We start from the raw sequence: 14,245 nt of genomic DNA, 5'->3' as shown, positions 1-14,245 counted from the left end.
GATTTGATGATCTAATTAAAATATTATTTGTTAATGAGTTTTTATGTTTATTTAATTTTTTATATATTTTGAGTTTATATAAATGTTAGATTAATGTCGAATGTCAGATGAATTAGATAGAAAAGTTAAATATATAGTAATGTCAATTGAATATATAGTTAGATATATTAATGTCAAATGTTAGATGAATATATATTTGGCTAGATATAGGTGTTTAATGTTTCACCTATATGAACATAGGAAATGTCATCTGACGACGAAAAAGATTTTATTTTGTGCGAACACTGTGAAGACCAGCGCGGCCTGTGCGACCAAAATTTCCTTGTTGATGGTAGGCGCTTCAGCATCAAGCTGGATGAGACATTCGAAGTTGATACAGTAAGTCACTTTGTCAATTATTATTTGAATGCAAAACTTATGCTTCATTTGCTTCAACTTATAATTTTAAATTTTCACTATTCTACTATAGCGCATCCCCTGCCATGCAAGAATTTTTGTCTTGGATAAGATAGGTTTTAGTGCTATAGATGATATGGAGGTAAAGAGAGTTTACTTGAAGACGGAGCATGGGTATACTTTCAACGTCAAATTATATAATGGAGACACATACACCCATTTTGAATGCAAAACTTGGCAAGCACTATGCAAAGCTTATGCATTTGAGCCTGATATGGTTATCACCTTTGATATTCGTCCGGAAGATGATATTGAAGGTAATATAGACATCTGGGTCGATGTGCAAACGCATCCAGTTCTACCATTTGGTGAGTTTTTCTCAGGCAAGTGACATATCGCTGGACAAAGGGAACTGTATACGGGATTGTTTGAATCCTTGACATCATGGTTCAAACTGATAAAGATCTTCATTGAATATGTGGGAGTCAATACGGGCATCCAGCTCCTGTTATTGATTATTTACCAGAGAAGAGTCTCGGTCATGTCTGCATGTTCTCGAACCCGTAGCTAGGGTCACACACGTAATGTTTGGTAACGCTAGGGTAGTATTGGGATAATTATGATGCTTAGTCCGAAGGTTGTTCGGAGTCCGGAGGTAAAGATTTATATATAGAAAGTTGTTATCGGGGTTTCGGAAAAAGTTTAGTTTTTTTCGGTATTGTGTTGGGAAGGTTCCGAAGGGGTCCACAAGTGGGTTCCACCAGCCCCATAGGCCAACATGAAATGTAGAGGACGCCTTGGCCTTATTAGGCCAGGCGCACCAGACCCTACCTAGCCCATGTAGCCAGGGATGGGGAAACCCTAAGGGCGGGAGGCGCCACCCTAGCCTAGGAGGGAAAGGCACTTCCCTTGGCTGCCACCCCTCCCTTGGAGGAGGGCTAGGACTGGCCGGCCCCTCCCTCACCCCTATATAAAGAGGGGAGGGGAGCTGGGGCTGGCCACTCCAAACCCTAGCCGCCTCTCCCTCCCGTTACCTCTCCTCCTCCTCACATGAAGAGACAATATACCAATATGTTGGATTTTTCTAATTCAGCATACATGCAATGTCTGACGAGACAATTAGAAGCAAAACGAACAAACTACAATATCGATATAGGATGAGCTATATATGCAAAAGAGTGTCACTTGAAGAACATGCATACCAGAGTGTCATTTCCGCTGGTTTGAAGCAAGCATGGCAATGAGCTCGTACAAAACAGAGGGGTAGGTCGTAGCTATATGCCCCGGCCATCAGTAGCCATTAGTGTCTGCAAACACGAGGGAGATAGGACTTGGATAAACTTCAAGCATGCCTCCTTCAATCCATGGCGGTGGTGCTGCTCGGCTAGAGCAAGAGTGGACACCACCGAGCTCACACCTACATGCTCACACAACTGCTTTTCACATATGAACTTGAGCCGCTGGAGATTGTATCTGTCTGCCGCCACAAACAAGTCTTGCAGCCATTGCAGAAGCATTTCATCCTCTACCGCCTCTTCTTGTGTTGGCTCCGCAACTTCTGACATTTTCTTGTCCACAACTTTCTCTACTTGTCCTTGTTCCACAACTCGTGGCATTTCATCCTCCTCCATGATGTCCTCCATCTCAGGAGAAGAGTCTGTGTAGATGAAGCAAAGCAAAGCCCTAAACACTTTAGTTTCCATATTTGTGATGTGTATGACATTGGACGTAGCGGTGCCAAAGAGGTGCGCCATGAACACTTCAGACCTGGCAGCGAGCACACACCGGTGTGCAGCGAACGTCTTGCCGCCGACCTCGAATGTCACATCAGCACCCACCTTATTCCGAAGGAGATCGCTAAAATGTTGGTGCATGTCAGGCAGGAGAACCTCGGTACCGGTGCCGGAGCCAATGGCATCTGGCGTGTTGTCCTTGCACACCACAATATCACACCGGATGGTGAAACAATCAGACTTTAGACTGGCTGATCGCTCAAGGGCAGCTTCTCTCATGAACTTGTGGCAACCCCAACAAGGTCACATCTGCGGAAGTCATGGGTTTTACGAGTCGCACGGATGTACGTCGGCATCTGCTTCTCGACGTCATCGACGAGACTGAAACTGAACTTGGCCTCCACACCCTCTTCGACATATTCGTCATATAAATGGGTAATATCGAGCGAAATGGAGTCGGCACAGTTTGGGTTTGCGCCATTAGGATAGTACTCGATGGAATACTCATGGCCTCCCACCCTGAACAATTCAGTGCACCAGCTCTCGCCGTTGGGCAACTCTTTTTTTATACCAGAGTAGCCCTTGACCACGAGCAGGTGTTACACGCTGCTCGCACCGGCACTGGCGCGCGCCGACGCCCGACGTTATGCAAGAGCACGGCTTGTCGCCGTCAAGGACGGACACGCCGGCGAACGTCGACATGACAAACCTGCTGCGACCACACCAAAAATCTGCCAACTCAGTCACAGTTCTCCATTCCTAAGTTTAAGAGTTGGGAGCTTGGACCAAGGATCTGGGGAACAAACCTGGGCTTGCACCGGAGGCCTCACGGAGTCGCCACCGCAAGAAGACGATGCTGCACCACCCTGGAAAGAGAAACAGAGTTTGCGGCAAGCTCCGACGCCGCTCCGCCCTGGAAACAGAGCTTTGCGGCAAGCTGAGGGGCGAACCTGCTCACCGCCCGCTGCCCCACCCCGTGATGCACGTGGTCGGCGGGAGACGCCGTCGCTCCACTCGCTGCGCCGCCGGCGCCACCGACGGTCCTACGCGGCAACAGAGAGAGTTACCGCAGCGGCTGCTCGACGCGTGCGGCCTGGGCCTGCCAGGGGCTAAGGTTTAATAGTACTAGTCGCAAACCCGTGCGACGCACGGGCTAGTTGTCATATACTTTCTTTGTTCCAAAATAAGTTAACTGCTTTTAGTTCATTTTGCAATGGTGAGAGTATTATTTTGCTGTCTACATTGACCATATAATGATTTGTGATTTTGCAGTGATGTGTGTGTACTCATATAGCTTTGGAGACATGGGAGTTCATATATAGGAGAATTTCGGATGGTAAAACAAATGAAATTAGTATAAATAATGTTCCCAAACTCATGAGTCTTGTGAGAACTTAGTATCAAAATATTGTTCTGAGGGTCATCGTTTAAAGAATTTTGAAAATGGTTGAAGCAGTTATGCGTTCACAATTCCCCTAGAAGTATGCTTGTTGGCCATATTTGGGAAGCTGTAGAGCTACCAAATACCCTGATAATATTTACATAAACAAAGGGATGTGATGTTTTCTACATGTAACTGCCTCAAAATATGGTTTAACAACATAAAGTATGTTAAACAAATTTACTTTTTGCTAAAAGGTTTTTATGTCTATGCTATTGTATGCTGAAAGATATACGATGTTGCATCTTTGCGACTCCAAATATAACATAGTAATATTTTGTGCAACATCTGAATGTCAATGGATGGCGCAGTCCGAAGCATACTAACAACCTTCTCTCATTCTGGTTATATTATGTTTGGTTCAATGATAATACTATCACTCAATATTTATAGAAAATAGTTTCACAACATCATATTTGATTACAATGATTTATTAGCATATGATATGAAAATCAAAACTCAAAGTAAAATGTTACTATCGTGCTATGTCCAAATTGTCTTAAATTTAAAAAATAGGGAGTAATTGACTTAGCTAAAATCTCATGTATGTATAGTACATGAAAGATTATATTTATTTCATTACGTCTATACCTATAATTGGGAAAATAGTAGCTGACCCCAGCTCGATGCACCCACGCTACACTCACAAAAGATAACATATAAAAACATTTAGAAAAATCTAAAACTTTCTGGAAGAGATTGCGAACAAATGAAATAGATGCTTGCAAAGACTGGTGGTCAAATGACCTCCAAGGAGCTCTGTACAAAATAAGATAAAATTACAAATTGTGCGCAAACATACATTTTCAGTAATTTTGTTTTTTTCTGCAGATCTCCTCGGAAGTCATTTGACCACCAAACTTTGCAAGCATCTGTAACATTTGTTCATAATCATTCTCACAAAGTTATAGATTTTTTTAAATATGTTTCTATGTTTTCTTGCGTGGGTGCACCAAGTTGGGGTGTAGAATCTACTCTCATACTAATTAGCCTGGTTGAAATTCTCCAAAGTATATAAGTACAGAATTGATATATGCCCATTTTCCTTCAAAAAATGGAACATTCCCATTTTTGGGAAAATAAAAAATAATTAATTCATTAGTTCCATAAACCTATACCGAATAAAAGCGGAGAATTTTACAATTGTTCCGACAGTACTTAAAGAGTATAAGAATGTACCAGAATCAACAATTCAACATGTACATTGTTAGAAAATGAATACTTTCACTAGTAGAAAAGGGGCCTATTGTCCCGGTTGGTGAGGGCCTTTAGTCCCGGTTCATGAACCGGGACTAAAGGGTCGGTACTAATGCCCTGGCCCTTTAGTCCCGGTTCAATCCAGAACCGGGACTAAAGGGCGCGGCCACGTGGAGCTCCACCTTTAATCCCGGTTGGTAACACCAACCGAGACTAAAGGAAATTTTATGATTTTTTTTGAAAAAAAAAATTGAATTTTTTTTTGAATTTTTTTTTATTTTCAAATTCTGAATTATTTTAACCTCTAGTCTGTAATCACCACCCCTCATCACTTCTCAATTTATCCTCTAATCACCCCTCATCATTCCAAATCATCTAACTTCCCGAACGGTCACCCATCCTCCCACTCCCCCAGCCTGAGCACTCTCAACTTCCGGGTTCTATTCTCCCTCGCTCCAAGTCTGCACTTGTTGTTTTCCTGACAATAGTAAGATGTCAATCCTATTAACCTTCAGGAATTTTTCTTGAGCATGAAGTGACACATTTCACTGTTTGAGTTTGAAACTATTGTTTTAAAAAACAATAATTATTTAGTAACACTAATATTTCTTGAATAATTAGTTTGACCATAGTTTGACCACAGTTTGACCATAGTTTGACCATATTTGACCAAAATTGAAATAACTGAAATAATTATTTAGTAACACTAATATTCTAGGATAATTAGTTTGACCATAGTTTGACCATAGTTTGCCCACTGTTTGAATTTTTTTCGATTTATTCCACTCTAGATCTTAAAAGCCCCGTAACTTTTTTTCTGTTAGGTTTTTGAGGATTTTGAAAATGTTTAACGGGGTTCCCCCGATTAAATTCGGATGTAACTTTTCGAGTAGATGATTTTTCATATAAAAAACTTTTTCATCCGAGTTAGTATGCAAAAGTTATGCCCATTTTTACAAATTTCAGAGAGATTTTGCAAATAAAGTGAAAATTCACATTTGCAAATTTTCCCAACAACTAGACCACATATCACATGGGAAACTTTTTTTATTTTATTTTTTTGATGACATTTCCATCATTTTCTTTTGTTTTTTCTAAAACTGAAAAGGCGGTCCGGGGGGGGGGGGAATTTGAAAATTGCACCATTAGTACCGGTTCGTGGCACGAACCGGTACTAATGGGCATCGCACCCTTTAGTACCGGTTCGTGCCACGAACCGGGACTAAAGGTCCCATTTCAACCGGGAGTAATGCCTTTCCGACGCCCTCGCTGCTCGAACCGGGACTAATGCTCACATTAGTCCCGGTTCGTAACGAAACCAGGATCAATGCCTTTTCTGGCCTGAACCGTTGCCCCCTTTTCTACTAGTGTTTATAAATACTAATACTGGTAGAAAAACATCATGATCGAGCAAACATATCGCAACCGTTACACAATGTATCGGCACCAATTTGACCTGAAATAGTATCGTAAGAAGAAAACAATTTAGATGTTGATGATCTATATATATGACCAGAATGAAAAATTATGACATTTTAATCTCTTCAGAATTCTAAGGTTGCAGTTTGGACCAAGATAATGCATTGATAGCCAGAAAAGGTTCCACTAAGCCAGGAGAATGGAGATATTTAGAGATCTCAAAAACATTCGCCATGCAACGCACTACTATAGGAAAATATATAGTTATACTATAATGGAAATAGTGAGACACGAATAATCTCTATTACATGAGCTGCTCATTATCCATGTATAAAATTTGCAACTAATTGCATTCAGTTAACAAAAAAAATTTATTTGAAGATGTAATGCAAACAGAATGTCATTTATTCTAAATATCCAAACCATAGTGCAGTAACACAAACCTCTGGATGGTCGAGCAGTTTAATGTGTGCGGGTATCTTTGGTGCCAGATGCTAATCAAAGTAGCTCCCAAATTTTAGAACCCAACCAATGCCATGGATACGAAGCAAGCACAAAGCTAAAGCAACTTCTTGTATTTATGTCAGGTAACAATCTTGTAAAGACCACTTCAAGAAAAATCAGTCACTCAATGATTAGCATAGTAGGGTACTCCATCATTGCCAATGGACACGGCGGCACCCAAGCAGCAGAGATAACCCAACGGCTGGGAGGCTTTACGTAAGATGAAAATCTTGAAGAATAGTCAGTCACTGGATGATCCGATGGGCAGGGCATTTAATTATTGCTAATCGAGATAACTCCATCAGAAGGGGCAGAGATTATCTGGACTCTATAGAGGCTTGGTGCAGAAAGCATGGCACCATGCCACAATTGCAGCGGGCCTATGGCTAGGAGGGGGACCTGCAGAAGAGGCAGGCATGAGAGCTTGCATGAATGCAAGCATATGCTACACGTACACCCAGAAGTGCAGTATCAGCGATGTAATAGCCATTGCCTATGACAGACATAACATCAGTTAATTTGTTGCATGTATATGATGCAATGCGAATGTTCTCTGATATTAACAGTAGGAACTTACGTGGCAATGTGGGGTTCCCAATCCTTGCTTGTCTTTACCTTCTGAAGTCCATGTAATCAGTCTAGTTCCTTTGCTCTCATCATTTTTTTTTTGGAATCCAGTCATTTACATGACAGATGACAACTACATGTGACTCTGACCTTTGAGCAAACCAACATGGTAAGGGACTTAAGTTATTGTGAATCTAAGATTATATGAATGAATGAATGAACTTGTCTGACAAAACCTGCATAAACCTCAAAAATCTGAAAGAACTTGTCCTTAAAAGCTGCAGAAAACTACAAATCTGACGCGTAATATATCATTGCTGCAAAAGAGAACTAAAACAATGATCTAATATGGGTGAAGATAGATCAAACTGTTGACTATGAATAATTAGTCAATCTCTAAACTGACACTGTTCTGAACTATCACCTAAATTATTGGTAAACTTTCTGTGAACGTGACTATAACTAAGGAAGGAATTTAGCCAATGGAACTATATTTTAATGTTTTCTTATGTAACATAGGGGATCTAATTTAAAGCACATTCAACTTGCTAGTAGAGGATAGAGTAATTATAAGAGTACAGAATGCATACGTGCATTATAGAACTTTACGAAAAAGATATCAGGGAGCAGTTCACTCACCACTGTACCAAATTTTTTTCTCGTCAGTTTGTCTCACCGAGAAGTGGGATGCCTATAACCGTCTCAAGTGTCTCTGTCCTGATCTTCTGATTTCTTGAGTCCTCAGCTAATGGGAGCGCCCAGAGGCACAAAAAATTAAGCTAACATCACGCATATGCACATGTAGTTGATTCACACTGAACATAAAAAAATCTGCTCTTGCGCACATGTGCATCGTGCGACGTAGCAGTGTAGCATGAGTTCGCCCACAAAAGCAATCAGCAGCAGAATCCTGCCCTCGCCACCATTGGGGAAGCGCCCACGAAAGCAATCAGCGGCATCACCTACGATAAGCAAAGGAGAGCACGACCAAATCTGCTCTTGGGGTCATGCAAGAACAGTAGGGGAAAACAGCGGCCGTGTGGAATCGAGGGGCAGCTTTTTCGGATATAGAGGAAGGAAAGGAATCGGTAGTGATTTTAGGGGAGAAGTTTCTGAAACCTAGATCAAGAAGAGGAGTCACGGCGGGGGTTTTTAGAGTAAGAGTCGTGAGGTGTTGGGAGATGAGCGGTTTAGGGAGGAGGAGTCCAGAGAGAGATGGATAGGGATTATTTTTTATTTTCTTAGGAGGCGTGAGAGATTGAGAGAGAGAGAGAGAGACGTGAGAGAGAGGTGGATACCTGAGATTGGTTTTTTAGGTTTTTTCTTTTACTGTTTTTTAAGGAGGCGTGGGAGATTGAGAGAGAGACGTGAGAGAGAGAGAGATGGATACCTGAGATTGGGTTTTTAGGTTTTTTCTTATACTGTTGAGATTGTTTTTCACAATAGAATTTATGAGTCGATCTACATCGTAATAATTCGGTCCCACCAGATTAACGGCTTGTAAGATAGATAGATTAACCTACTCCGTGTTATTGTGCTTTACTGGGCGTTATTGGGCTCACAGCACTGTTTTGGGCAAAGCCTGAAATTTAAATTGAGCTGAAATTTTTTTGAGTTAAAAAAAGTGTTTCAAAAACAAATCGAGCTGAATTTTTTAGGATGCAAAAATGTAATACAATGAGGAAACTCAGTGTGCCGCCGTGGTTCTAGTCTCTCGGCATCGGATCAAGGGAAGATGGTGTTGCCTCCCACGCAGGGGGCGCCCCGTCTCACTAGTTGTTTGCACGACGGAGAAAGAGGGAGGAGCGGGGGAAGGGGATGTTGGTTGATGGGTGATGGGATTCCGGTGACAGCCACCGAGGTGTGGGGTAGCAACAAAATGTGATGTCAGCATCCATGTAGTTTACCATGTCTGTCATATGGATTACTACTACCTCGGAAAAACAAAAATTATGGATTTGTGTGAAGGAATTAAAAAACAAAGCACGCTACATGATCTTTTTTTTGTATGTACGAACATTTTTACCCTTGAGGCGAGCGGTTGCTACACCTCGCAACCGGCTAGACAAAGGGCATGTTTGGTTAGAGGCCTTACCATCGTGCTTGGGAAAAAAAAATGTTGCCTGAATACAGCCTGAGAGGAAGACATTTTTTTGGTTCATGTCCATTGCCTGACTGATGTGACTTGGGTGATTAAAGAATTTTCAAAGAGAACACCGTACAGCTCATAGGCCTTAATTATCTCCATTCCGCTGCTGCAGCCCGCCTGGCGCATGAAAAGGAACGCCTGGACCAGGCTAATCCGGCTGCCTGGCTAAATATTTTATTTCCTTTTTTTCTAAGTAAACCAGGCTAATCACAAACCTGGGGACGGCCAAGCAATGGACATGAACCAAAAAAAGGACAAGGCAATGTAGTAAACACGATGTATAAGTTAGCATGGAAGGAAACCAAACACAATGAACTATCCTAATGGCATAAGTTAGCAAACATCTTTTGTTTTTTTATTGTGTGTGCCAAGGAATTGAGTGTTTTTTTTGTTGTGTGCCAAGGAATTGAGTGTTTTTTTATTCACTAGAAGTTAACGCACAGTTTGCCGCGCTCATCTTTTGTTTTGGAATTAATTTCCTTTTCCTCTCAAGGGTTATTATGGGAATGAACATTTGTGCATAGCACAGAGGCTGTCGAGCAAATGTGGATCCCATTGGATGCTATTGGGTTGGCGATGTTGTCCAGTCCTCCCGGTTTTGGGAAGGTTCCAATCAGTTTTTGTTTATTCTTTCCTCTACTTTTTTCATGTTCAATTTTATATTTGTTTCTAGTTAGCCAATATATTCAGAATGAAGATTAGTTTTTGAAGGTCAGGAATAATAACTTAAATTATTGAACTTTTTCAAATTCGTAAATGTTTTGTTCAAAATCGTGAACATTTTTTAACAATCTGTGATGATTTTTTCTGTATTCGTGAACATGTTTTAAATTTAAAAACATTTTTTAGTCCCCAAACATTGTTCAAAGTTTCGCGACCATTTCTAAAAAATCATGAAAAGGTATTAAACTCGTGAACATGTTATAGAATCCATGATTTTTTTCTGATATTTGTTAACTTTTAAATTATGTAAATTATTTAAATTCGTGAGTGTTTTTAAAATCAATTAATATTTTTTGGAAGTTCACAAAAAATAAATTTTATGAGTGTTTTTTAAAAAATTTGAAAAATATTTTAGTAGAATGCCGGTTCTAACACTTCCATATTCCTAGGGAGATCGGTAATTGTAAGGATTAGGTTTTATGAAGTGATTATTTTTTCAACACCACTTAAGAATAGATTTTGCCAAAAAAAACCTATGAAGAGATTCCGTTAAGGATACGGCATGGCATGGGTAATGATGGGTGTGCTTCTCCAACTCCTCCGCTCTGTTCGTTGCTCCCTGCCTCAACATGATTTATTCAGCAAGGTTGACCTTGTGTTTCTCTTTGGACACTGAATTTGCAGATGCCTACTTTCTTCATTCTGTTCAGCCCAAAATTTAGTGAATTGTCGGGTGAAGTAATTAATTAGTCATCCTTTCTGGTTGCTCTTTAGTCTTTACTGTGTGTGATATTTAGTTGCCACAATAATTACATTATGATCAAGATCTTCTATGGACTTAACCCAAACTTGATACTATTTCAATTTTCTCTGCATTTCAAATATGCTTTGATTGTTTATTCCGTTGACAGTTGACACGTCGTACTGTCAGTCAGCGAGTTAGCGTCTGTTGTCCGGTCGGGAGGGTGTTTCCATGGTCACTAAATCTTGTGGTCTCCTCCGTAAGACCGTAACTGCAATCAACACGGAACCATGCTTGACAGTAATTAACTGAATCCTTGCAAGCTTAGTGTAGCTGCTATCCTCTTCTTTCTGTAAACCGAATAGCAACATATCTCAGGCTTAGGCATGGCCTGTGGACTGCTGGTCCGTCACTCACAAAGAAGCGCGAAAGAAAGCACCGGCGTTTCCTTACCACAAGACGGCGATCAACCCACCATTGACCCCCTTTCATCTAACCGCGACGTCCGATCCACCCCGTGGTGCAGAGGCTCCCTTATCCAGTGTCGGCATCTGCTCCTCGTTGCAGTTACTCCTTGTGATGGACAGAGAAAGCTCAGAAATGGTTTTCAGAGAAAACTTCGGAGATGGCATGGCAAATCGATCCTGAAATACACGCACCTTCGAGGTAATCCTCTGCTTAGATGAAGCTGCAGGAGCCCAGTGAACTATACTTTCCTTCAAAGTTTGCTGGCTTGTCTGAAAACGAGTGTTTACCGAAAAAGGCTTCCGCCCCGTTTTATATATAAAGTAATGACCAACAATACACCGGTACAAACGCATGCCACCACAACACACGCACACACCCAAGACAAGATACATAGATGCTGAACGCAGCGACACCACCCCAAGCACTACAAAAGAAGTCGGGGCCTCGACCGTGAACACGCCACCGCGAAGAGATGAAACCGCATACGACGAACCGTGGGCTCCAAGGAAATGACACCAGAGCGCCGCCACCGCCCGACCCGAGGGTCAGAGTTTCCCTGGAGCAACACGACGGGCAATGATGGCCGCGACAACGCCTTCAAGAAGGGAACGAGTTTTGCCGCCGCCGGTCTGTCCGAAGAAAGAACAGGTTTTCACCCCGGCCAAAAGTCATCGCCACCGGACTTACACTCCGGCGACCATGCCGCCCACACGACCATAGTCACCGGACAGCACCAAGCCACGAGCTCTGCCCGTGAGCACCGCATCACCACCATCAGGGCCGCCGCCCCGGCATCCAAGACCTCGACGCCACCTCACCCGCCACCCATCGCTACCCCAACCAAAGAAATGGGTGGAAAGGCCCCGCCTTTAGCACTCCTGAGCAGCCCCCAGCGCCGAGACCCACTAGGCCGGCCAAAACTGGCCTCCATCGGCTCGTCCTGCCGCCGGGCGCGAGACGAGCTCGGTCTTGCTGCTGGACGCGAGACGAGTCCGGTCCTGCTGTCGGGCGCGAGACGAGTCGGTCCTGCTGTCGGGCGCGAGACGAGTCCGGTCTTTCTACCAAGCGCGAGACGAGGTCGGTCCTGCTGCCGGGCGCGAGACAAGCGATGGACCGCAACCGGGAGAAGGCCAACCCTTTGATGAAGGTAGTGCCCGAACGACGAGGAGAGGAATCGATGGTCGACGGGGACACTCACCGACGGGCCAACGCCGAAGAAGTCCGGCCGCCGCCGTGAAACGCCCCCGACCACCGCCGTGAGCCACCACCATGCCGTGGCAGCCCACATCCACGCCGGGGCCCCGATGAACCGCCCAGAGGCCCCACCGACGGCCATGGGCCAGATCCGAGGAGCAGGCCGGCAACCGCCGCCGCCCCCTCCAGAAGCCGCGACCATGACGAGCCCCGGCCACCGCCCTGCGCCACCAGCCGGGTCCCCGGCGACAGATCCGGTCGGATCTGGCCGAAAACCGGCTCGCCCGCAACCTCCTGCATCGCCACCGCGTCAGATCCACCGCCGCCATGAGAGCGCCCACCACCACCGCGAGGCCCTCCACGCCACCACCACGAGCCAGCAGCCCCGCCGCCGGACCATGAAACCACGCCGTTGCGCCCCCCAAAGAGCAGCGCCGTCGCCCGAGCAAGGCGCCCTGCATCGCCGCCGCCCAAGCAGGGAGAGACGAGACCCCACCGCCGCCAACACCCAATGGGCTTCGCCCGCCGGTGCGAACTGGCGGCGGCGAGGGAGGAAGACGAAGGGGAGGGGGGCCGGCCGGCGGCGCCCTAGGGTTTCCCCCCGGTCGCCCGCGGGGACGACACGGGAGGAGGAGGTCAGGAAAAAGGACGACGGGGGGACTTGCATGAAAATGAGTGTTTTACGGAACCGCCCAAAAGATTAGGATCGCACGAGGCGATCTAGGAGGCGACGAGGGTTCCCTGCGCGCCGCCGGTGACGCCGCCGGTTCCCTCTCTCTCCGTCGGCCGCTCCGGCGGCGTGAGGGAGGGGAACCTCGGGTCTGTTCGCTAGGTGGGTGTGTGGTAGGGTTAGGGTTGAGGGAGACGCTGCCGAGGCCGTTGTTGTGGTGTCGCGTCCGAATAAGTTTCTCCGGGCTCCGTTCGCGGTCAGGCGAGGCTTTTGCCTTCGTCTAGGAGCCAGCGGGGTTGGGGATCCCCGGATCTCGTCGAGGTCACGGGCTATGGTGGCTGGAGGTCCATCGGCACTGGCCGTTTGGGTCCTCAGATGGGCGATGGATGCAGGGAGACGAAAACCCTTCTTCTTCCTTGTTGGTATGATTTGCTGCTGCTGTTCTTCTCCTTCCTCTGCGCTGATGCTGGTGGGAGATCCTGCTTTGCCCGGGCTGATGGCCCGGCCACGGTGCTGGACCGGTCGGATGACTCGAGTTCTCTTCCTTCCGAAAGAGACACTTTTCGCGGCACTCAAAGCCAAAGATGGCGACGGCTGTTGCAGGTATGTTGGATTGATGTCCATGCCCTCTCAGCGCTGGTGTCAAGAAAGGAGGAAGCAGCATGGCGGCAATTGTACCGAGGTCGAAGATGATGACCTGCTTGTGACTGGTTGCAGATACTTCTGCTGCAGGGGTCTTCTCTCAAGATTCAGGGATGATGACACAGGGCTCCGGAGATCTTCTTGTGTTATGGTTGTCTTAGGGTACTCTAGGTGTTCATGGTCCTTTGTGTTTGCGTTTCAATGTGCTTGTAAGGGTCAACTACTTTGTACTGATTTGTGATGTGAATAGTAAAATTCTCAAAACGAGTGTTTCAATTAACTACATTTTTTTATCATGACATCTTTCTACTATTTTTGGATACAAAAAATTTCCATTAATTGACGTTTCTACCTATATTTGTTTTCTATTACTCGCCGTGCAACATCAACAGCCGCTTTGATAGACTCTAAATAACCACTCCCTATATATTTTTTCTATAAATTCTACTTGGTTTTTTTT

At 44.7% G+C, this 14,245-nt stretch overlaps 1 pseudogene; it reads right to left on the bottom strand.

Annotated features, from left to right (window-relative positions):
* Window positions 1-1,605: 1,605 nt before the first annotated feature.
* LOC123175171 (BTB/POZ and MATH domain-containing protein 2-like) lies at window positions 1,606-10,770 on the bottom strand (annotated as a pseudogene).
* Between the last annotated feature and the right edge of the window lie 3,475 nt (window positions 10,771-14,245).

This window comes from Triticum aestivum, unplaced genomic scaffold (assembly GCF_018294505.1).
Source record: "Triticum aestivum cultivar Chinese Spring unplaced genomic scaffold, IWGSC CS RefSeq v2.1 scaffold42897, whole genome shotgun sequence".
Lineage (NCBI taxonomy): Eukaryota > Viridiplantae > Streptophyta > Magnoliopsida > Poales > Poaceae > Triticum > Triticum aestivum.
The sequence above is the reverse complement of the archived record's forward strand: the minus strand, read 5'-3'. Positions and strand labels throughout refer to the sequence as shown.